This window comes from Macaca fascicularis, chromosome 10 (genome assembly GCF_037993035.2).
Source record: "Macaca fascicularis isolate 582-1 chromosome 10, T2T-MFA8v1.1".
Classification (NCBI taxonomy): Eukaryota; Metazoa; Chordata; class Mammalia; order Primates; family Cercopithecidae; genus Macaca; species Macaca fascicularis.
In genome coordinates this window covers 81,527,896-81,551,335 of record NC_088384.1, presented here as the reverse complement: position 1 = coordinate 81,551,335, position 23,440 = coordinate 81,527,896, and the positions used below count along the sequence as shown (strand labels likewise).

The following is a 23,440-nucleotide window of genomic DNA, read 5'->3' as shown; positions in this document are numbered from 1 at the left end:
GAACTTCAAAGGACAGCTTCCCTGGCACAGCAATGACAAGGAGCTGTTTCCTGGAGTCTTTTTGTTATTGTTGCTGTTAATCTCAGGTGTCTTTCTAATCTCCCTCAAAATGAGTTCAGAAGCAGGGGAATATTTGGTTCAACAGAGAGTGGAATTGGTTTTTTTTGTTTTGTTCTTTTAAAACTCAGAAAATAAGGTGGCGGGCGCCTGTAGTCCCAGCTACACGGGAAGCTGAGGCAGGAGAATGGCGTGAACCTGGGAGGCGGAGCTTGCAGTGAGCTGAGATCTGGCCACTGCACTCCAGCACAGGCGACAGAGCAAGACTCCGTCTCAAAAAAAAAAAAAAAAAAAAAAAAACTCTGAAAATAGCAATGTGGGCCTGTTATATGTGATGAGTAGTAAAAATAGAGACTTTAGCATTCCTTGTATGAAGTATACTCTGGATTTAAGTAACAACCTTTCTACAAGGTTTCCTGACTAGATTGCCGAAACGCCTATTATTTAAGCTAATGCTAATTCCCTGACGTAGGTAGTAACTGTCTTTAGTAACTGTAAAGCCCTCTCTTTCATATTAATTACCTGATCTGAGTCTGGAGGTCCACAGACCTGGATTTATTTATTTATTCATTTATTTCTCGTTAGTTTTGGTTAATCCCCTGGGTTTATCACACAGACCTGGATTTGAAGTTCAGCTCTGCCACTTACTGGCTGTGTGACTTGGGGCATGCTTCTTAACCCCTCTGAGCTCCAGAGTCAGCTACAAAATGGCGATCAGAATGCTTGCTCCACCTAGTCAGGTTTAACTTAAGGTAAACCTGCAAGGTACTTAGCATGGTTTTTCTGCCATCGATGGGTGCTCAGTCGATGCTGTTGTTGTTAATATTAAGAAATCCATATGGCCAGGCATGGTGTCTCATGCCTGTAATCCTAATACTTTGGAAGGCTAGACGGGTGGATCACCTAAGGTCAGGAGTTCAAGACCACCTTGGCCAACATGGCGAAACCCTGTCTCTACTGAAAATACAAAAATTAGCCAGGTGTGGTGGTGGGCGCCTGTAATCCCAGCTACTCAGGAGGCTGAAGCAGGAGAATCACTTGAACCCGGGAGGCGGAGGTTGCAGTGAGCTGAGATCGCGCCACTTCACTCCAGTCTGGGCGAAAGAGCAAAACCCTGTCTCAAAACAAAAAACAAACAACAACAACAACAAAATCCAAATATATATTTTTAGAAACAACTCATTGTGGGTACTAAGGAAATGTAGCCTTTAATGATGATAAGTTCAGTGATGACTATAGGTAGGATGTGTAACTGTCATTGCCTTCAAGAATTCTATGGAGAAATATGTTTAAACTCTTTTGGGATTCTCTTCTGATTTTCAGGACATAGAGTAATCAGGATCAGTAAGTCTCCTGTTTAATTTAGTACCTGACTGTGTTAGTTTGTTCTCACACTGCTATAAAGAGATGCCTGAGACTGGGTAATTTATAGAGAAAAGAGGTTTAATTGACTCACAGTTCTGAAGGCTGTACAGGAAGCATAGCAGCACCTACTGGGCATCAATCAGGGTGGAAGGTGAAGGGGAAGCTGGCACTTCACATGGCTGGAGCGGGAGGAAGAAAGCGGGGGAAGGTGCTACACACTTTTAAACAACCAGATCTCATGAGACCCCAGCACCAAGGGGATGGTGCTATAAATCATTTAGGAGGAACTGCCCCATGAACCAATCACCTCCCACCAGGCACCACCTCCAACACTGGGGATGACAATTCCACATGACATTTGGGCAGGGACACAAATCCAAACCATATCACTGACCAAGAATTAGATAATTCTTTATCCTTTTCCTTTCTAGACTTAACATCTTAGTTCCTTTGACCTTCCCTTTTTTCCCTGCCATCCTGCTGCCTCTACATGACTTTCTGTCCCTAAAATGGATTTTTTCATCATCCCTGGGTAGCAACAGCATTTCTTAGAATGAGTGAATGGAGGCAGTTGAACAGAACTTTGTTTGTGTATTTATTTATTTATTTATTTAGAGACAGGATCTTGCTCTGTGCCTAGGCTGGAGTACCGTGGCACCATCACAGCTCACTGCAGCCTTGAACTCCTGAGCTGAAGCTATCCTCCTGCCTCAGCCTCTCAAGTAGTTGGGATTACAGGCTCACATCACCATACCTGGCTTTTTTTTTTTTTTTTTTTTTTTTAATTTTTAAAAATATTTTGTAGTGACAGGGTCTCGCTTTGTTGCCCACGCAAGTCTCAAACTCTTGGCCTCAAGTGATCCTCCCACCATGGCCTCCCAAAGTGCTGGGATAATGGGAGTGAGCCACCATACCCAGTTTGAACAAAACTTTAGAAGTATTAGCACGTTGAAATACTTTGAGGCAATGGCTCTGTTCCCTTAGGGAATTCAGTGTGGACTCGGTTTTTATTTTTTATTTCCTGTTAGTTGACTAATCTGTCGAAAAGCAACTGTTATTAATTGGAATTGGTTGACAGCTCTGAAAATAAGGAGCATGTTGAAATATTTATGTAGGGGTGTTTGTTAAAAATATGGATATTCTATGCCAAAATAGTTGTTTGGGGAACCCATGTCTAAACATGAGAAGGGGTACTCAAACGCTAAGACAGCCATTTTACATGGTATTAGTGGCGGTCGTGCTGGGTTATACAGTCTGGTTGGAATTCTGGTTCTGCTTCTTCCCCTGGTTTGACTTTGGACGAGCCACTTAGCCTCTCTGTACCTATCTCCTTATTTGTAAAATGGAGATGATAACAGCACCTCCTTGTTGGGGAGGTCATAAGGTCATAAGGCTGTACAATTCAGTGCACGAGGCATAGTGTGTGGCACGGAGTGGACGGATGAGATCCAATTCCTTATCAGCTGGGGTGCTCAGCACACTGCAGTACTGTCTGGTCAGCTCAGGCTTTTTTTTTTTTGAGATGGAGTCTCTCTCTGTCACCCAGGCTAGAGCACATTGGCATGATCTCGGCTCACTGCAACCTCTGCCTCCCAGGTTCAAGCAATTCTCCTGCCTCAGCCTCCCAAGTAGCTGGAATTATAGGTGAGCACAACCACACCCGGCTAATTTTTGTGGTTTTAGTAGAGCTGGGGTTTCACCATGTTGGCCAGGCTGGTCTCGAACTCCTGACCTAAAGTGATCCACCTGCCGTGGCCTTCCAAAGTGCTGGGATTACAGGCATGAGCCACTGCTCTGGGATTACAGGCATGAGCCACTGCGCCCAGCCACCTCAGGCTTTTATCACAAATACCATACACTGGGTGACTTCTCACAGCTCCAGAGGCTGGAAAGTCTAAGGTCAAGGTGCCAGCAGATTTGGTGTCCGGTGCTGCCCCCATTCGTGATTTGTAGACAGCCACCGTCTTCCTGTGTTCCTCACATGGCCTAGAGAGAGATCCTCTTTCTCAGGTGTCTTATAAGGGCACTAATGCCATCATGAAGCTTCCACCCTCAAAACTTAATTACCTCTGGCCGGGCACAGTGGCTCACGCCTGTAATCCCAGCACTTTGGGAGGCCGAGGTGGGTGGATCACCTGAGGTCAGGAGTTCTAGACCAGCCTGGCCAACATGGTAAAACCACGTCTGTAACACAAATACAAAAATTAGCCGGGCGTGGTAGCAGGTGCTTATAATCCCAGCTACTCAGGGGAATGAGGCAGGAGAATTGCTTGAACCCAGGAGGCAGAGGTTGCAGTGAGCCAAGATCGCGCCATTGCACTCCAGCCTGGGGGACAAGAGTGAGACTTTCTCTCAATAAACAAACAAACAAACAAACCCCACAAAAATTAGCTGGGCGTGGTGGCATGTGCCTGTAATCCCAGTTACTAGGGAGGCTGAGACATGAGAATTTCTTGAACCCAGGAAGCGGAGGTTGCAGTGAGCTGAGATTGCACCACTGCACTCAAGCCTGGTGACAGAGTGAGACCCTGTCTCAAAAAACAATAATAATTGGCTGGGTGAAGTGGCTCATGCCTGTAATCCCAGCACTTTGGGAGGCCAAGGCAGATGGATCACCTGAGGTCAGGAGTTCGAGACCAGCCTGGCCAGCATGGTGAAACCCTGCCTCTAATAAAATTACAAAAATTAGCTGGGTGTGGTGGTGGGTGCCTATAATCCCAGCTACTCGGAGGGCTGAGGCAAGAGAATCACTTGAACCCAGGAGGCAGAGGTTGTAGTGAGCCAAGATGGCGCCATTGTACTCCAGCCTGGGCAACAGAGCACAATGCCGTCTCAAAAATAATAATAATAATAATAAATAAATAAACATAAAAAAACACATTGGTTTACTCATCCTACCCCATGGAAGGCTCTGGATGTGATTATTGTTCTCTGTATACTCCACACTGCAGTGTTTTAGGGCACATTAATAGTGATCACTCCCATTTACTGAGCATTTACTACTTGTCAGGTTTTATATTGTCAGGCTCCATGCTAAATACTTCACAAACATTATCATTTTTTTTTTTTTTTTTTTTTCATTTCGACACGGAGTCTCACTCTGTCGCCCAGGCTGGAGTGCAGTGGCATGATCTCGGCTCACTACAACCTCCACCTCCTGGTTCAAGGAATTCTCCTGCCTCAGCCTCCCGAGTAGCTGGGATTACAGGCGTGCACCACCATGCCCGGCTAATTTTTATATTTTTAGTAGAGATGGAGTTTCACCATGTTGGCCAGGCTGATCTTGAACTCCTGACCTCAAGTGATCCACCTGCCTCAGCCTCCCGAAGTGCTGGGATTACAGCCGTGAGCCACCACACCTTGCCTAAACATCACTTTTAATTCTTATCACAAACCTGAGAAGTGGAAATCATTCCCATTTTATAAGTGAGGAAATAAACTTGGAAAAGTTAGGAAATTTTCCCAGTGTCACTTAGCAAATGACAGAGCTGGCTGAATCCAAAGGAAATGTTTCATCTCATTTTTTTTGTTTGTTTCTTTTTCAAGGTATGATCTTGCTTTGTTGCCCAGGCTGAAGTGCAGTATTGTGGACCCCTGGGCTCAAGCAATCTTGCCTTCTCAGCGTCTGAAGTAGTTAAGACTATAGGTGTGCATGATCCTGCCTAAGTAATTTAAAAACAATTTTTTTGTTTTTTTGTTTAGAGATGGGGTCTGACTATGTTGCCCAGGCTGGTCTTGAACTCCTGGGCCTCAAGTGATCCTCCCGCCTCAACCTCTCAGTGTTGGTATTACAGGCATGAGCCACCATACCTAGCTAAAATCACATTTTATTGGAAAAAAAGAAAGCTTCTTCTAACCTGGGAAGTGACCAAGAGGATGATACCACTGAGAAAAGGAACTGCTGCAAATAAATTTAGGCTAGTTTTGTTAGCTTGCTAGAACAAACATTTTGGAGAGTTGGAGGGAGTTTTACAGAGAAATATTAACTTTTTGATACTATTTTATTGAAACTTAAACATTTTAAAACAATTTTTGTTTTGCTGTGTACTCTGTCATTCTATAGTACTTTTATATGTTATGTCACAATAACCACTAGGTTTGTTTTTAAAAAGGACCAGGGCTGTGAGCGGTGTGACTCACACCTGTTGTCTGGCATGTTATGAGGCTGAGGCAGGAGGATCCCCTTTTTTTTTCTTTTTGAGGCAGAGTCTTGCTCTGTCCCCTAGGCTGGAGTGCAGTGGTACAGTCTCAGCTCACTGCAAGCTCCGCCTCCCAGGTTTGTGCCATTCTCCTGCCTCAGCCTCCCAAGTAGCTGGGACTACAGGTGCCCGCCACCATGCCCGGCTAGTTTTTTGTATTTTTAGTAGAGACGGGGTTTCACCATATTAGCCAGGATGGTCTCGATCTCCTGACCTCGTGATCCGCCCACCTCGGCCTCCCAGCCATGCCTCTTGTTCATAGGTAGCTATAGTTACGGGTTCTCTCCCCATGGCCCTTCAGCAGGCTCTTGCCGACATTTTAATCTAATTCTGATAACTCTGGATTTATTGCTTGCTCAGAGACATGCCCACCTTTACACTAATCTCTACTGGGGTACTGCTGGCCACCATTCTCACTCGGATTCTTAACACCTCCAGTTCCCAAGCCAGTCTGATGTTCTTGGTTTGCTTACTTGCTGTTATGTGTCGTAAGGAAGTTGATCTTCCACGGATAGGTAAATATAGCCAAGGTTTCCAGCTGGAGGGTCATTCAGGGTGACTCAGCATTGGTCTCTGCCCATCCTGGTATTTACTCAGTGAGGCACACACTGTTGGCTACCTTCATGTAGCTTGTGCTCGGCTCAAAATAGAGTTGACTATCTCAAGAACTGGCAGAGTATGGCAGGTTGCTTACAGCTGAATGGGGATCTAAGGGTGAACTTGGGACCTGGCTTCCCCTGCTACTGGGTGAAATAGAGCCAAGCTTTGATCATTAGGATTCATTAACTTGGTATAGTTTTTACAATTTATGGTTTTTTTTTGTTTGTTTGTTTGTTTGTTTTTGAGACAGAGTCTTGCTCTGTCACCCAGGCTGGAGTACAGTGGTGCAATCTCAGCTCACTGCAACCTCTGCTTCCCAGGCTCAAGCGATACTCATGCCTCAGCCTCCCTAGTAGCTGGGATTACAGGTGTGCACCACTATGCCCAGCTAATTTTTGTATTTTTAGTGGAGACAAGATTTTGCCATGTTGGCCAGGCTGGTCTCAAACTCTTGGCCTCAAATGATCTGCCCACCTCAGCCTCCCAAAGTGCTGAATTACAGTTGCGAGCCACTGCACCTGGCTTGACCGTAAGAGTTCAGTCATATCATCTGTTGTCAAACTCTTCAGTCAAAATCCAGACACACAGTTGGCAAGGCATTGGGGTTCACAATGGAGGAGTGGTGTAGTCTTCTGGTGGCACAGCCCAGCCCAGCAACAGGCACGCTGGAGAGAATACCCAGAAATCCAGGCAGTTGGCAGGCAGTGTGCAGGTGGCTTCTCGGTGGGTAGCAAGGTCCCAGCTTCCAGGCTGGAGTCAGCGTCACAATTCTAAGCCCTGGAAGAGTAGTAGGCCAAGGGAGGGTGACCTTAGATTTAGGATGCAACAAGGACCACTGCAAAACCCAGTTACAAGAACATGGGCCCAGCTTAAGCTTAACCTGGGTACAGGATTCCCCATTTCACCTTGCAGCTGCCTCTGACTCTGGGCCTATCCCTGCCCCGCTTTTCCCAGCCAGGCGTTTCGAAGGGGCTGCCTGCCTTCCTCCTTCTCACTTCTTCATTTCAGGATTGTTCCTCATTCCCAGGCACGTGGCCTCTACCTCCATTCCCCTCTGGTCTAAGCCTGCCCTTACTCAGATGCCAGTGATCGTCCCGAGGAGGAGCCAAACTGGATGGACGCTTCTCTGTCCTTATGCTATGTGCCCAACTGCCGCATCACTGTTCATGCCCTGGAGGAGCGAATTAGTAGCAAGGACATGAGACTTAAGAGCACTTTCCAGAAAACTGTTGGGTTGATAAGAATCTGAGAGTGTTAGAAAAACCTCAAAAGCCTTAGTCATTCCAGTCTGAGTATGCAAAAATGGGTAAAACGAGGCTATATATATCTAATAAAGACAGAGTCCATCTGGCCTGAAGTTCCCACCCAGCCACTCCTCATGAAATGCCGGTAAAATTAACAACTTTTCACTTAAGAGAGGTGTGGGATTATGAAATCCTCCCCTCAGCCCTTCCTAGTGAGCTATGGCAGAAGACCTGCTGCTGCCAAACAGGTCTTCTGGAGGGCAGGTGCAGAGGCTTATGCCTATAATCCCAGCACTTTGGGAGGTAAAGGTGGAAGGATTACTTGAGCCCAGGAGTTTGAGGCTACAGTGAGCTATGATCGTACCACTGCACTCTAGCCTGGGGGACAGAGTGAGACCCTCTTTCTAAAGAAAGAAAAATATAGAGTGTTCCTGGAACACCTTTTCCATAACATTCTTCTGTTTAGGCCCCTTTGAGATGTCGTATTACACTACTTCTGTTTTTAGACTGAGTCTCGCTCTGTTGTCCAGGCTGGAGTACAGTGGTGCAATCTTGGCTCACTGTAACCTCCGCCTTCTGGGTTCAAGCGATTCTCCTGCCTCAGCCTCCAGAGTAGCTGGGATTACAGGCACCCACCACCACGCCCAGCTATGTTTTGTATTTTTAGTAGAGACAGGGTTTCACCATGTTGGCCAGGCTGGTCTTGAACTCCTGATCTCAAGTCATCCATCCACCTTGGCCTCCCGAAGTGTTGGGACTACAGGCGTGAGCTACCACACCTGGCCAATCTTACACTACTTCTTTCCTGCCAGCTCCAATCAAAAAGCTCCTCTGCCTTGTTTTCGGGACTCTGTGTAATCTGCTGCCTGGGATATTTGTTCAAAATATTTAACAACCATACAGCAGTATTGCAATATTTCAGCAACTGGCACGGCTGTACAGGTGCACACGAGCTGAATAGAGGCCCCTGCTGCTGTCCAACTGCACATTAACACAGGCCTGCCAGTCCTGTCGGGCTTGCTTTTAGGCTGAGCCAACTGTTAATGTCTTAGCTGCATTGTTCCCCTCTCTGGAATGTGCCCCCTCCTCCCTGGTCAACTCCAGTCCACTCCAGAGATGGCTGAATTGAATCCATTAATTAGTCCCAGGTACAGACTTGTTGCTGGACTTGAACACGCCGCCTGTTAGATACTTGTTTTCTTTCTCCTTTGCTGATTGGCTCAAGGGAAGCATAGGGTATGCAGAATGGAAGAGCTGAGTTAAGAAACATGATCTTGGTTAAACCTCTCAAAAGCAAGATCACAAAGGTCACTCGAAGGCCCAGTGTGTACTGCTGGAGCTTGATAAACTCTGGGTAGCTCATGTGGCATATCTCACCTGCGCCCTCTGGAACCTTTGTCCTGGAGAGCATCCAAGGTACTTTCTAAAATAGGACAAGGAGTTTCTCTGAAGTCGTTGTTAGACATTAACAATACAGATGTAGGAAATATCAGCCCTTTCCTCAAACTTGAACTTCTGCCCAAGAGCAGTGTCGGGGAAATTGGTTGCATGTGTACAGCAAATTGAATGTTAAACACAATAAGTCTGTGATGATTAAAGGCCATAGCTGGCAGGCAGCTATAAGTTTAAAGTAAATAGTGATTTAATGCACCTTTAGTCTTATTCTGGGAATCTGTCAACATCCCAGTCTTCAAAGCTCATTTTATAACTTGTGTATTTAGGCATTTCATCCAAGGAATTTAATCTTTAAGAGTAAAAAAAAGTTTGTTGTCTTCCTCTCTATAATTCATATTTCTTTGTAATTCTATAAAATTTTATTTCCAAAAGGAATGAATTATAAGCTCTTAGATTAAAAAAACTCAAAATAAAATTTATATACTGGTTGTTGAATTCCTGATGTGTTGTGGTTATAGTTTTAAAATAGGAGTCAGGGTGTATTTTAGATATATATATAATGTGAAAGACATTTTATAGGTGCATTAAGTGATATCCAACCTAGTGGCTAATACCCAGTCACTAGACTGGACCTAAGATTCGGAGAGGAAAGGAAAGAAGGGAACAATGGTTATTGAGCCAATTCCCTGAGAAATATCTGAGGACACAGTGGGGTACATTTTAGCAGATACTAACTGGATGGGCTTTATTTGGAAGGTTTGGGTGTTCTGTGTGGCAGTGCTTCTCTGCTTTTGTTGCCTCTTCCTAGATGTGGGGTTTTTTGTTGTTGTTGTTTTTGGTTTTTTTTGAGACAGAGTCTCTCTCCGTCACCCAGGATGGAGTGCAGTGGTGAGATCTCGGCTCACTGCAACCTCCACCTCTCAGTTTCAAGGGATTCTCCTGCCTCAGCCCCCTGAGTAGCCGGGACTACAGGAGCCTGCCACCACACCCGGCTAATTTTTGTATTTTTAATAGAGGCAAAGTTTTGCCATGTTGGCCAGGCTGGTCTCAAACCCCTGACCCCAGTTGATCCACCTGCCTTGGCCTCCCAAAGTGCTGGGATTATAGGCGAGAGCCACCAAGCCCAGCCTCCTAGATTGAGTTATGTAGATTCAGCTATCTAGACTGAATTTTCAGCTCCAAAATCGGATTTTGAGCTCTTTGCATGCTGCTGTTAGAAGGCAGCAGTGAATTTTAATTGTATGGCCTGGGGTGTGAAGGATAAACCATAAGCATATATGACAAAGGCTCATAGAGTTAGAGAAGGTTACAGTCTCTGAGCTGGTGGTTCCACACAGCTCTTTAGGAACTACAAGTTTGAGATTGAGTGGGGTCATGAGCTTGTGGGGCCCTGGATGCTCTACCTTATGCATCCAGGCAAGCATTCATCCAAAGAAAGGGTGCCAGGACCAGGAGGAGTTCGAAAACCACTGAGTGGCCGGGTGCGGTAGCTCAAACCTGTAATCCCAGCACTTTGGGAGGCTGAGGCATGTGGATCACTTGAGGCCAGGAGTTCGAGACCAGCCTGGTTAACATGGCAAAACCCCATCTGTACTAAAAATACAAAAAAATGGCCAGATGTGGTGTTATGAGCCTGTAATTCCAGCTACTCAGGAGGCTGAGGCAGGAGAATCGCTTGAACCCAGGAGGCGGAGGTTGCAGTGAGCCGAGATGGCGCCAGGGGCACTCCAGCCCGGGCAACAAAGCGAGACTGTCCAAAAAAAAAAAAAAAAAGTAGAAAAAAAAAAGAAAGAAAGAAAACCACTGAGCTCAGCTAATACTCTCATTTTCCACATGGGGAAGTCGAATCCCAGCATAATGAAGAAAATCACCCAAGGTCGTGTAGTAACCTGGCAACTCCTATTTTCTGGGTGACCCTCTGTGCAGACTTTTCTAACTGTAACTTCTCTATCCCTTCTTTAAAACTAAAAAAGTATAGTTCTCTATAACTTTCAATACATACTGCTAAATTATGTATCACATTAAATAGTCATTGGAGAGGATGATAATAGAATTATTTTTAAAAGCTCAAGAATGTTATCTGCCACCTGTGACATCTCTCGTTGTTCCTCACTTTTAAGTTTCAAGGGCACGTGCTATGGGGGACAAGGCTTATTTACTTCTGTGTACTTTGCCTGCAGTCACAGTTTTAAACAGAAATCCCAACTGAGTTGAAAAACTGGCCATGTTACTGTGTCAAGCCACACCTCCAGGGCACTTATCTGCCAAGTCCGGGTGCACAGAGGTGTGACCTCATGTTCTGGCCTGATAACTCCCCTCAAGGGCTTTTTCATGTAAGCGTTCATCTGACTTTTTACTCAGCTGTGTCTTTTTAAAATACAAGGAAACAACTCGATTACAATAGTCAATCCCAAAGACTGTAGGTCATAAGACCCCCATTTCAAACAGACACCGTCTCTAGTTTCATTCACTGTTGTATATTTATAAGATAAAGACTATACACAAGGGAAGACCAAAAGATGGATGGTTTTTCCATTTGTTGTGCACTTACATTTCAGGCACTGTGCTGTGCATTTTACGTATGTTGTTCTTTTGATTCTCACAGCCACACCCAATAAGTAAATCCTGTTATGATCTCTTTGTTACCCATGAGGAAACAGAGCTTCAGAGAGGCTTGTTTCATATTAATGTTACCCACAGATTGGTGGAAAGCTGAGACTCAAACCTGCGTCAGGTTGATTGCAAAGGCAGAACTTTAAAGAAATGCTAACATCTAGGTATGATTCCATACTATGCATTAAGAATTAAGCTTTAGGCCAGGCGCAGTGTCTCACACCTGTAATCCCAGCACTTTGGGAGGCTGAAGTGGGCGGATCACCTGAGGTCGGGAGTTTGAGACCAGCCTGGCCAACTCTGTGAAACACCATCTCTACTAAAAATACAAAAATTAGCTGGACGTGGTGGTGCATACCAATAGTCTCAGCTACTCGGGAGGCTAAGAGAGGAGAATTGCTTAGACCTGGCAGACAGAGGTTGCAGTGAGCCAAGATCGTGCCACTGCACTCCAGCCTGGGCAACAGAGCGAGACTCCGTCTCAAAAAAAAAAAGGAATTAAGCTTTAAATATTTGCAGTTACTTCTTTAAGTCTGCGCTAGCATCTTTCTACTAACTCAGTATCTTCAAGCCAGCCGATGTCAGTACCCTGTCGGGATGACTGTGACTCCTGGTCCCCTGGACCACCGTTGTGTCCACTGTCCACTGAGCTGTCCCTTCCATTTTTCCCATCTTCCTGTTGTGGAAGAAGCTCGAACTACCTGTGCACTAATTGGAGAGAAGGTGTTGGGGCTCAGAAAGCAATATCCCAAAACAAAGGTCTCTGCAGCAGCCTCAGAAGCAAAAGTTTTCCTTTGACCTTTATCTGCCCTCTTGTATCTCAGTCTCATTCTCCCCCCAGGGCCAGACATAGAAGCTAGAATTCCTCTTCCCCAAGGTGGGTCATAGAAACCAGAACCCCCTTTCTCCAAAGCTAGCCATAGAACCTAAAAATATTAATCTAATTTTTCCTCTGCCTTTCTGGGTAAAACTTGGCCATAAAGAAATTGTCTGGCTGGGTGCAGTGGCTCACCCTTGTGATCCCAGCACTTTGGGAAGCCGAGACAGGAGGTTTGCTTGAAGCCAGGAGTTCGAAACCAGCCTCGCCAACATAGCAAGACCCCATCTCTACAAATAAAATAAATTAACTGGGCATGGTAGTAGGCACCTGCAATCCCAGGTACTTAGGAGGCTGAGGTGGGAGGATTGCTTGAGCCCAGGAGGTTGGGGCTACAGTAAGCTATAGTCGTGCCACTGCACTTTAACCTGGGTGACAGAATGAGACCTCATCTCTTTTAAATTAAAAAAAAAAATGAAAGAAAAATTATCTGACCTGCCTTGTTTGACTCTAGGCCATAAGACCCCCATTTCAGAGAAGGTCCTGACCCACACCCGGAAGGAAGGAATGCTGCTCAGAGAGCAGGCCTTGCTGGGCTCCCCACTGAATCTGTTAACATCAGATCTTTCCTTTTGTGTTCAATCATATTTCTACATTTTGATGTGGTGGGGTTGCCTTTGCCAGCGTCCCCCAGCTGCCCCAGTGAATGTGGGCAGGGGAAGGGAATCTCTGGCCCGGGAAGACAAAGAGGCTTCTTAGGCCAGATCATTTGTTGAATTGGCAGGATCCTCTCGTGTGTGCCTGCTGGCCACACTGCTATTTCTGCTGTTATAGAAATATGAAAGTCATATTTCTACATATGTTGCAGAAATATGAAAATCATATTTCTACAACAAAGTCCATCGTTTATTGAACCTAAGCATAAAAAATGGACAATTTCCCCTATGTCTTTGAGTTTTCAGTCTGAAGCCTTCGGTGTATAAATAAATTTGTATGCCTTTCTCCCATCAATCAATCTGCCTCATGTCAGTGATTTTCAACAAACCTCCAGGGGCCAAGGGCCTTGGTCCCTACAAAGGCATTGCCTTCTCAGTTAAATTTCTCACACCAGGTAGGATACAACTTCTTATGTGAAAACCCAGGGAAGAAAACAAGTCAGGAATTTTAACTCTCTTTGCTGGAATAAATGAAGCCCTTGATCACCTTTTCTACCCAGAAGAAGTTTTCTCATCTGGTGCCAGAACTCTTCTTATTCTTGGCTCTTTGCCCTGAAGTTGCTGTTTGTCAGCTGAGTGGCTGCCCTTGGCCAACCTTTTAGCTCCCTGGAGTTTTTGATAGTTGGTTTTTGGTAACGTGCTTGAAGTTACAAACACCCGGCTTATTAGAACATAACTTTTAAGGATAAAGGCTTTTATGTGGATTCCTGGGTCCCCCATGTTTGACTGGCCAGGTTCATGTTTTGCCCTCTGCCTGCAGCAGCTGCCTGCTACACATAGACCCTGGTGTGAGTAGAGAATAAGGATCAGTCAGTGCCTAGCATATGGTAGGTGCTCAGTAAAGGCTGGTGAATGAATACATGAAAAACACATATAAGTGAAACTAGATACGGTTTAAAAATGGAGATCAAGTATTTATCACAGCGCCTTGCTCATCCATTTGTAACATTATCATAAAATTTAAAGCCGTGTGTGATCTGTGTAGGATAATATGATAACATTTCTAAGTTTAAAAGCATGTATTATTATATAAGCGCTGCAGATTTGTGTAACTCTTGATTGGAAAGTCAACTAGTCTCTCTTAAAAGCCCCTGGCTTTTTTTCCTTGAAAAGAAAACAGTAGAGAAAAGAACAACTGTAAGGAGATATAATGGTACTGAGAATAGAATACTATTCCTACGTTTCCCCATCAGGAAGAAAGCATGTTCCTAGTGAAGTTGTTTCTTTTTCTAGCAAATATTTCTGTAATGACCATGCATGGAATTACGGCTTTAAGAATACCCCTAAATTGGTTTCAAAGCTATTTTCTTAAGAAAACTGTATTCTGTATTTTAAGCATGTGAGATTTTTTTCCTTCTTAAAAATAATACAATTGAGGGGCAAATTTAAATTAATAATAATAATAATTTACTTAATAAATTATTATTTATAATTATAAAATAATTCATTTAATAAATTAAAAATAATATTTAATAAATTAAATACTTTAAATAAATAAATTATAAAAAACAAGCAAATGGATATACCCCTATTTCTTCGTGATATATTCAGTAGTTGTTTTGTCCAGAATTTTCTTTTACAAAGAACTCTTGGAAAATATTAGGGATTGTTAAGTGCAGTATAAATAAGATGAGGAAATGACCCACGGACCAACACCATTTTAGAAGTAGAGTTTGAGGAAAAATTGGTTAAAATAATATTGCATGTTTTTAGCCAATAATACACAGAGAGCTGCTCTGAGCCTAGGCCTGGAGGTGGTGCCTGGCAATTTCTTGAATCAGGCAGTGTTTGAGTCTACTGCCCTCTGGTGGCTACCTTTTATACTTTCCTGCGCCTTACTGAGAAAAAGAATTTAAACGTACCAGATGTGTGTTAAACCTTTCTCATTTATTCTTTGCAGAGTTCTGTGCCTACTTGAGCTAGAATTAAAAGTTCTCAGAGATTATTTTACTCAACTGAAATCCAAGAAGGTAATTTCTCTTAAGGTCACCACTGTTGGGTGTATTCACTGCACATGCATTATATAATTTGAGATCTTTTTTCATTTATCCAGCTGGGTTGATTTCAGGCTAAAATACACACGTGAATAGTGATGTCTAATTTTTTGGCTAGGCTCAGTGGCTCACGCCTGTAATCCCAGCACTTTGGGAGGCTGAGGCAGGTGGATCACTTGAGATCAGGAGTTTGAGACCAGATTGGCCAACATGGTAAAAACCCTGTCTCTACTAAAAATACAAAAAAAAAAAAAAAGAGCGGGGCATAGTGGCACGCACCTGTAATCCCAGCTACTTGGGAGGCTGAGGCATGAGATTCACTTGAACTCGGGAGGCGAATGTTGCAGTGAGCTGAGATTGAGGCACTGCCCTCCAGCCTGGGAGACAGAGTGAGACTGTTTCCAAAAAAAAGAAAAAGAAAAACAAAAGTGATGTCTGATTTTTCTTTATACATTTGCCAATAAACGTTGTGCTTTTTTTTTTTGGCAAAGACCAAAGGATTTAAATTTTACTTTTTTTGATGAAATTATAGTACCATTTAAGGATAATTGACCAGGTGCAGTGGGTCATACCTGTAATCTCAAGACTTTGGGAGGCCAAGCTGGGCAGATCACCGAAGGTCAAGAGTTCGAGACCAGCCTGTCCAACATGGTGAAACCCCATCTCTACTAAAAATACAAAAACTATCTGGGCGTGGTGGTGGGCACCTATAATCCCAGCTACTAGGGAGGCTGAGGCAGGAGAATCGCTTGAACCTGGGAGGTGGAGGTTGCAGTGAGCTGAGATTGTACCATTGCACTCCAGCCTGGGCAACAAGAGCAAAACTTGATCTCAAAAAAAAAAAAAAAAAAAAGAAGAAAAATAAAGGGTAATCACAAAATTGAAAAAAAACTTGTAATCTAATAAGATGGCATGGAACTATTTCTCCTTGTTCTTCCATGCCAAGCAACTATGAACCCTGGAAATGCGAGAGGCAACCAAAGGAGAACTTGGAGATTTAGTAAGAAGGTGAATTGGTTTGGGGTCCTAGGACTGGAGGAACAATATGGTGTCTGAGTGTCTTCTGTCCTCCTACACAACTGAAGAAGGTGACCCAGACCCGGTGCATCCTAACCTGCAACCTAGCAACAAGAAGGTGGCCCAGTACCTTCTCCCCAGGACTGACAGGTTATCTATCCAACATGACCAGGAAAGCCCAGCCCCCGGGAGGGGGAGATTAATAGGAGACCACTAAGTAGCCAGAGGAAGTGCTCACCTTCAGAGGGCCTGGGACTTCCTTCCCCTGCTGAGTGATAGCTCTGTGGCAAGCACGCACATGTAGGAGGATTCTGCCAGTTCAACAAATGATCTGGCCCGGGAAGCCTCTTTGTGCCCCTGGGCCAGAGCCCCCCTCGCCTGCCTATATTCACGGGGAGCTGTGGGGGCACTGGCAGAGGGGATCCCACTACATCAGACAGCCCAACCCAGGGACCTTCCTCCTCCCAGGGAGCCTGAAACTTCCTTCTTCCTCAAGAGATTCCCATACCCTGAGGATGAGGCCTGGGGAAACATCTTCCATTCCTTCAGGCAGCACCAGCAGGGGCCTGTGGAAACCTCAGCAGTTCCAGATAAATGAAACAGACCAAAAAAAGCAGCAAAAACACTGAAAATTAAACTTTCATTGAAACCACAATTGCAACAGTAGGCCAGGACCTGCATGCTAAAATAAATGATTTCTTTCTTTTTTTTTTTTTTTGAGATGGAGTCTCGCTCTGTCGCCAAGGCTGGAGTGCAATGGCGCGATCTCTCTCGCTGCAAACTCCGCCTCCTGGGTTCAAGCTATTCTCCTGCCTCAGCCTCCCAAGAAGCTGGGATTACAGGCACTGCCACCATGCCTGGCTATTTTTTGTATTTTTAGTAGAGACGAGGTTTCACCCTGTTGGCCAGGCTGGTCTTGAACTCCTGACCTCAGGGGATTCACCCACCTCGGCCTCCCAAAGTGCTGGGATTACAGGCGTGAGCCACCACACCTGGCCAAAATAAAGGATTTCAATAGGACCAAAATTCTCTAAATGTAATAGACGAAATGTTTAGATACAACCAAAGATCACTTGTTATACTAAGAACCAAAATATTACAACTTGAATGAAAAAAAGACAGTCACAGCTGGGTGCAGTGGCTCGCGCCTGTACTCCTAGCACTTTGAGGCCAGGAGTTTGAGACCACGTTAGAAGATATAGTAAGACCCTGTCTCTACAAAAAATAAAAAAAAATTTGCCAGGCAGGGTGGCACGCACTTTTAGTCCTAGCTACTTGGGAGGCTGAGGCAAGAGGATCGCCTGAGCCCAGGAGTTCAAAGTTGCAGTGGGCTATGATTGTGCCACTATACTCCATCTTGGGCAACAGAGAAATACCTTATTTGACAAGAATTTTAAAGCAGCCATTATAAAGATGCCTTAACAATCAATTATAAGTTCTCTTGAAACAATGAAAAAACAGAAAATCTTAGCAAATAAATAAAAGTTATAAAAAGAAGCAAGTCCGCTGGGCGCAGTGGCTCCCACCGGTAATCCTAGCGGCCTGGGAGGCCGAGGCAGGTAGATCACTTGAGCCCAGGAGTTCAAGACAAGCCTGGGTAACATGGCAAAACCTTGTCTCTACAAAAAATATAAAAATTAGCTGGATGTGGTGGTGTGCTAATGTAGTCCCAGCTACTTGGGGGACTGAGCTGGGGGAATCACTATTGTCCTGGAGGTCGAGGCTGCAGTGAGCCATAATTGCACCACTGCACTCCAGCCTGGACCACAGAGCAAGACCTTGTCTCAAAAAAAAAAAAAAAAGCAAAAGGAAATATAAATGATAGAATCGAAAAATAGCCAAACATTGATAAATTGGACCTCATAAAAATTAAAAACTTTTGCTTTGCAAAAGCCCATGTGAAGAGAATGAAAAGACAGGCCACAGACTGGGAGAAAATATTTGCAAATCCCATACCTGACAAAGAACTAGTTTCTACAATATGTAAAGAACTCTCAAAACTCGACTCTCAAAAAAAAAGATACAGTTCACTTTTAGAAGTCAATACACAATTCAGTTTCTCCACGTCCTTGCCAACACTTATTTTCTACTTTTTTGATAGTGACCATCCTAATGGGTGTGAGGTGATATCTCACTGTGGTTTTGACTTGCATTTTTCTGATGGTTAGTAACATTGAACATATTTTCCACATGTTCATTGGCCATTTGCATACCATCTTTGAAGAAACGTCTATTGAAATCTTTTGCCTATTTTTAAAATTGGGTTGATTTTTTTTGTTACTGACTTGTAGGAGTTCTTTATGTATTCTAGATATTAACTTCTTATCAGATAGGTGATTTGCAAATATTTTCTCCCTTTTTGTAGATTGCCTTTTCACTCTGTTGATTGTGTCCTTTGATGCGCAAAAGTTTTTGAGTTTGATTATTGTACTATTTGCCCATTTTTGCTTTTGTTTCCTGTACTTTTGGTGTCATATCCAAGAAATCATTGCCAAGTCCAATGTCATGAAGATTTTCCTCTGTGCTTTCTTCTAGGAGTTTTATAGTTTTAGGGCTTATGTTTAGGTCTTTAATCCATTTTTGAATTAATTTTTGTATATTGTGTAAGATAAGGTTTTGACTTTGTTCTTTTTATCTTTTTTTTTTTTTTTTTTAATTAAAGAGTCTCGGTCTGTTGCCCAGGCTAGAGTGCAGTGGCATGATCTCGGTTCACTGTAGCCTCTGGCTCCCGGTTTCAAGAGATTCATGTGCCTCAGCCTCCCAAGTAGCTGGGACTACTGGCGTGCACCAACATACCTGGCTGATTTTTTGTATTTTTAGTAGAGATGGGGTTTCACCATGTTGGCCAGACTGGTCTCGAACTCCCGATGTCAAGTGATCTGCCCGCCTCGGCCTCCCAAAGTGCTGAGATTACAGGCGTGAGCCACCACGCCTGGCCTTGACTTTGTTCTTTTGCATGTGGATATGCAGTTTTCCCCTCACCATTTGTTGGAGAGACCCTCTTTTCCCTACTGAGTAGTCTTGGCGTCCTTGTCAAAGATCATTTGAGCATACACATGAGGGTTTATTTCTGGGTCTTTGTCCTGTTCCACTGGTCCACACGTCTGTCTTTATGACAGTACCACACTGTTTTGATTACTGTAGCTATGTTTTGAAATCAGGAAGTGTTAGTCCTCCAACTTTTTTTTTCCTCGGAATTGTTTTTGCTGTTTGGAGGTCTGTGTGTATTCTTTTTTGATGTACCCATAAATATATTTTAGTGTGGATAAATATGTGCATGTAAATTTATGTATTTCAGTACATTTGTTTATGCATAGATTTTAACAACAAAAAACCTGTAATAAAAACATGCTGTTCTGCAACTTGCCTTTTAAAATTCCACATTAGGCCAGGCACAGTGGCTTACATTGTAGGTTTTTTTGATGTATAGAGATTTTAGATTCCTATATAGTCAGGTTTATCAATCAATGCTTCTGCTTTAGCATAATATTAGGAAAATCATTCTTGCTTGCCAAGATTATATAAATAGGCACCTCTACCTCTTAGTATTTTTAAAAGTTTAATTTTCAACTTTGAAGTCTTTATTTTAGGGTAAAGTATGAAACAAGATGATCGCTTTATTGTTTTCCAAATGGAAGCCAGTTGTCTCAGTGTTATTTATTTGATCATTGTGTTCCTTTCTCTCCGGTATTTTGTTTTTCTTTTCTCTTTTGCTCTTATTGCCCAGGCTGGAGTTCAATGACACGATCTCGGCTCACTGCAGCCTTCGTCCCAGGTTCAAGTGATTCTCTGCCTCATCTTCCTGAGTAGATGGGATTATAAGTACACACCACCATGCCTGGCTAATTTTTTTGTATTTTTAGTAGAGACAAGGTTTCACCATGTTGGCCAGGCTGGTCTTAAACTCCTGACTTCAGGTGATCTGCCCACACTGGCCTCCCAAAGTGCTGGAATTGCAGGGGTGAGCCACCATGCCAGGCCCCTCTCTCTCTGGTTTTAGATGTTCCCTCACTTAAAAAAAAAAAAAAATTACATTCTGCATTTTCTGTTTGTTCGTTTGTTTGTTTTGGAGTCTGACTGATCTGAGTTTTGATGTTGATTCTATAGCTAGCTAAACCTGCTAGCTTTCTGACCGTGAGCAAGTGACTGCACTGCACTCTTACTTAGTTTCCTCATCTATAAGATGAGCACAATAACACTCTCTGCTTCGTAGGCTGTCATGAGGATTGAGTGAGACACCTGGAGCTGAGTATACTTAGCAAAGGCTAGCTGTCATTATAACCGTTGCTGTTACAACTAGTGCTGCTACTGGGGTTGGTTTCTGGATTCACTTTCTTGAGTTCTTTTCAGGAGTCTAAGACTTCCACTTCTTTATGTTGCTCAGTACGAGGCAAAAAAGTGACCTTTCCTGGGACAGGCCTCTTACAGAGAAGTTATTCGTATTAACACTGACCAAAAGTATCTATGGAATTACTTCTTAGCATTTGCTATGAAAATATGTGTTTTCTGCTAACTTTGGATATAATTTTAGGCAAATTATCGAAACCTGTTCTTACATAATCTCTTCATTGTGAATGTCATGTATATTTGTCAACAGATGCCTTCTTATTTGCAAAGTGCTTTGATTTGTATTTGAAAGGTGTTCCTATGTTGTCTTTTACAATTAATGTTATGATGAAGGATCCCTGTTAATCTGGGATGTCTTTAAGCAAAGCCATGTTTGTGAGACTGTATTAGATATCATGTTTATTAGACGTCTAATCAGTGAAATGAATGAGACTATTTTTAAAATTGTCTTCTCTGTACCATGCTACAGATTGAGGGTGATATAAATCAGTGAGAACACAGGATTCCTGTGCTCATGGAGTTGATGGTCTAGTTGGGAAAATACGATATGTAAACTTAAAATACAAAGTGATGGCCGAGCTTGGTGTCTCACACCTGTAATCCCAGCACCTTGGGAAGCCAAGGCAGGCAGATCACCTGAGGTCAGGAGTTCGAGACTAGTCTGGCCAACATGGTGAAACCCTGTCTCTACTAAAAATACAAAATAATTAGTCAGGCATGGTGGCGGGCGCCTGTAGTCCCAGCTACTCGGGAGGCTGAGGCAGGAGAATGGCATGAACCCAGGAGGCAGAGCTTGCAGTGAGCCGAGATTGCACCACTGTACTCCAGCCTGGGTGACAGAACAAGATTCTGTCGCAAAAAAAAAAAAAAAGAAAGAAAATATCATCTATTCAGGGAAGAGCAGATATCTACTTATTTCTCCATGTCAGAATTCTCTATGTAAAGATTAGCTGTTGAAGCTATTACATTCTGGGTGGTGCTAGAAATCATTACTTAAGGAAGAGAAATTAGAATGTTGTTATATATTTACCAAAGCAAAAGCAATAATCCAAATTTTAATCAGATCTTAGAGGAAACATTTTTATAGCTGTTTATTACAAGACCTCAGAGTTTTCTTACTGTGAGCACTCTCAAAATTAAAGTATTTTTAATTGAACTATTGGTCATAGTTATTAATATTATTAATATATTATTATAAAAAGGCAGAGAGAAATCATAATAAGAAACAGATCATTGCTAAAGTATGATTTGCGTTGCCCCTCTAGAGTTTTTTCTTTTGTGGTATATATGAAGGGCACCCTATGATTTTCCATTGACTTTTCTTTGCTTTAAAACCCATAGCTAATTCCCTAACTTTGAATTTGGAACATTTTCAGGGTGAGCTAGAAAGAGGGAGACGAGGCCAGGCGCAGTGGCTCACACCTGTAATCCCAGCTCTTTGGGAGGCTAAGGCGGGTGGATCACTTGAGTCTGGGAGTTTGAGACCAGCCTGGGAAACGTGGAGAAACCCTGTCTCTACAAAAAAATACGAAAAATTAGCCAGGCAGAGTGGCGTGTGCATGTAGTGCCAGCTACTCTGGAGGGAGGTAGAAGGATTGCTTGAGCCCAAGAGGCAGAGGTTGCAGTGAGCCATAATTGCGCCACTGCACTCCAGCCTGGACAACAGGACAAGACCCTGTCTCAAAAAAAAAACAAAAAAAAAAGGTGGAGAGGGTGAGTTAAAGGATAATTGGCTGCAGTTTTACAGTCTACAGTTTTAGACTGTAAATCAGCATGTCACTTTTCAAACATTAACTCAACCTTCAACAGGCACGAGAAGCTGAAGTTGTTTGTAACTAGCCAGGAAAATGAGAAGTATTATTGAATATCTCTCAGCATATTAGGAAGAATTGGAAGAAAAACAGACACAGAGCCCTGGATTCTATTTTTTGCTCCAAAGTAATGATAGGAAGCTTTATTCATCTAACAATGTATGCTGTGATTTAAAACATTTAAAACTACCCTTCTTGATAAAATAAAGAAAATCAAAAAGGAAAGAAGGGGGAAGGAAAGGAGCTAGGAAAGGAAAGAGGGAGAGGGGAACGAGGGAGTGACTAGTATGCTTACATTTTATACTCTCGTGAAGGTTAAGAATAATGTATGTGGGCCGGGCACAGTGGCTCATGCCTGTAATCCCAGCACTTTGGGAGGCTGAGGTAGGAGGATGGCTTGAGCTCTGGAGTTCAAGATCAGCCTGGGCAACATAGTGAGACCCCGTCTCTGCAAAATATAAACAAAATTAGCTGGGCGTGGTGACACATGCCTGTGGTCCCAGCTACTCAGGAGGCTGAGGTGGGAGGATTGCTTGAGTCCTGGAGGTCAAGGCTGCAAGTAAGCTATCAACACACCACTGTACTCCAGTCTGAGTGACAGAGCTAGACGCCATCTCAAAAAAGAAGAAGAAGAATACATGTGAAGTCCCATACAGTCCCAGTCCCAGCACACTGTCCCTTACCTATTAGACACAGTATTATAATATCTGCCACAGTGATGGGCATGTAAAATTGTATGTTTTAGGGAATCATATTTGACTGGAGACATGTCTAACTTGTTTAACAAGTCACATTATAATGCCTTTGCTACTCATGAACATCCAGTCACTTGGTGTCACTGATATCTGCAGTCCTAGGCTTGCCAGTGTCCCAGGCTTCTTTGTTCACTATTTCCTGGGCTACTGCTTAGGCTGTATGCCTGTTACACATATAGATATGACCCTCTGTTCTCTGTCATCAACAGAGGTTGAATCAGAGGCCTTGTTTTGGTTATCTCTTACTGCCTAACTACAAAATTTAGTGGTGTGGAACAACAACCATTATGTTATCTCTCACAATTTTGTGGGTTGATGTGCTTCAGCTGAGTGGTTCTTATGGTCCATGTGATGTTGACTGGGGCTGCAGTCACTTGGGGGCTTGAATGGTCTGGAATGTTCAAGGCTGCTCCTTCACGTGGCTGATAGTTGATGCTAGTCATCAGCTGGGAGCCCAGCTGGGCTGTCAGCTGAAGTGGCCACCTATGGTCTCTCCATGCCCATGTGGCT

The 23,440-nt window shown here is 43.5% G+C and overlaps 1 protein-coding gene across 7 annotated transcripts in view; it reads left to right on the top strand.

The window, feature by feature from the left end:
- SHLD1 (shieldin complex subunit 1) overlaps window positions 1–23,440 on the top strand; it is a 111,881-nt gene that overhangs the window by 20,306 nt on the left and 68,135 nt on the right. The gene's annotated exons all lie outside the window — the stretch shown is intronic.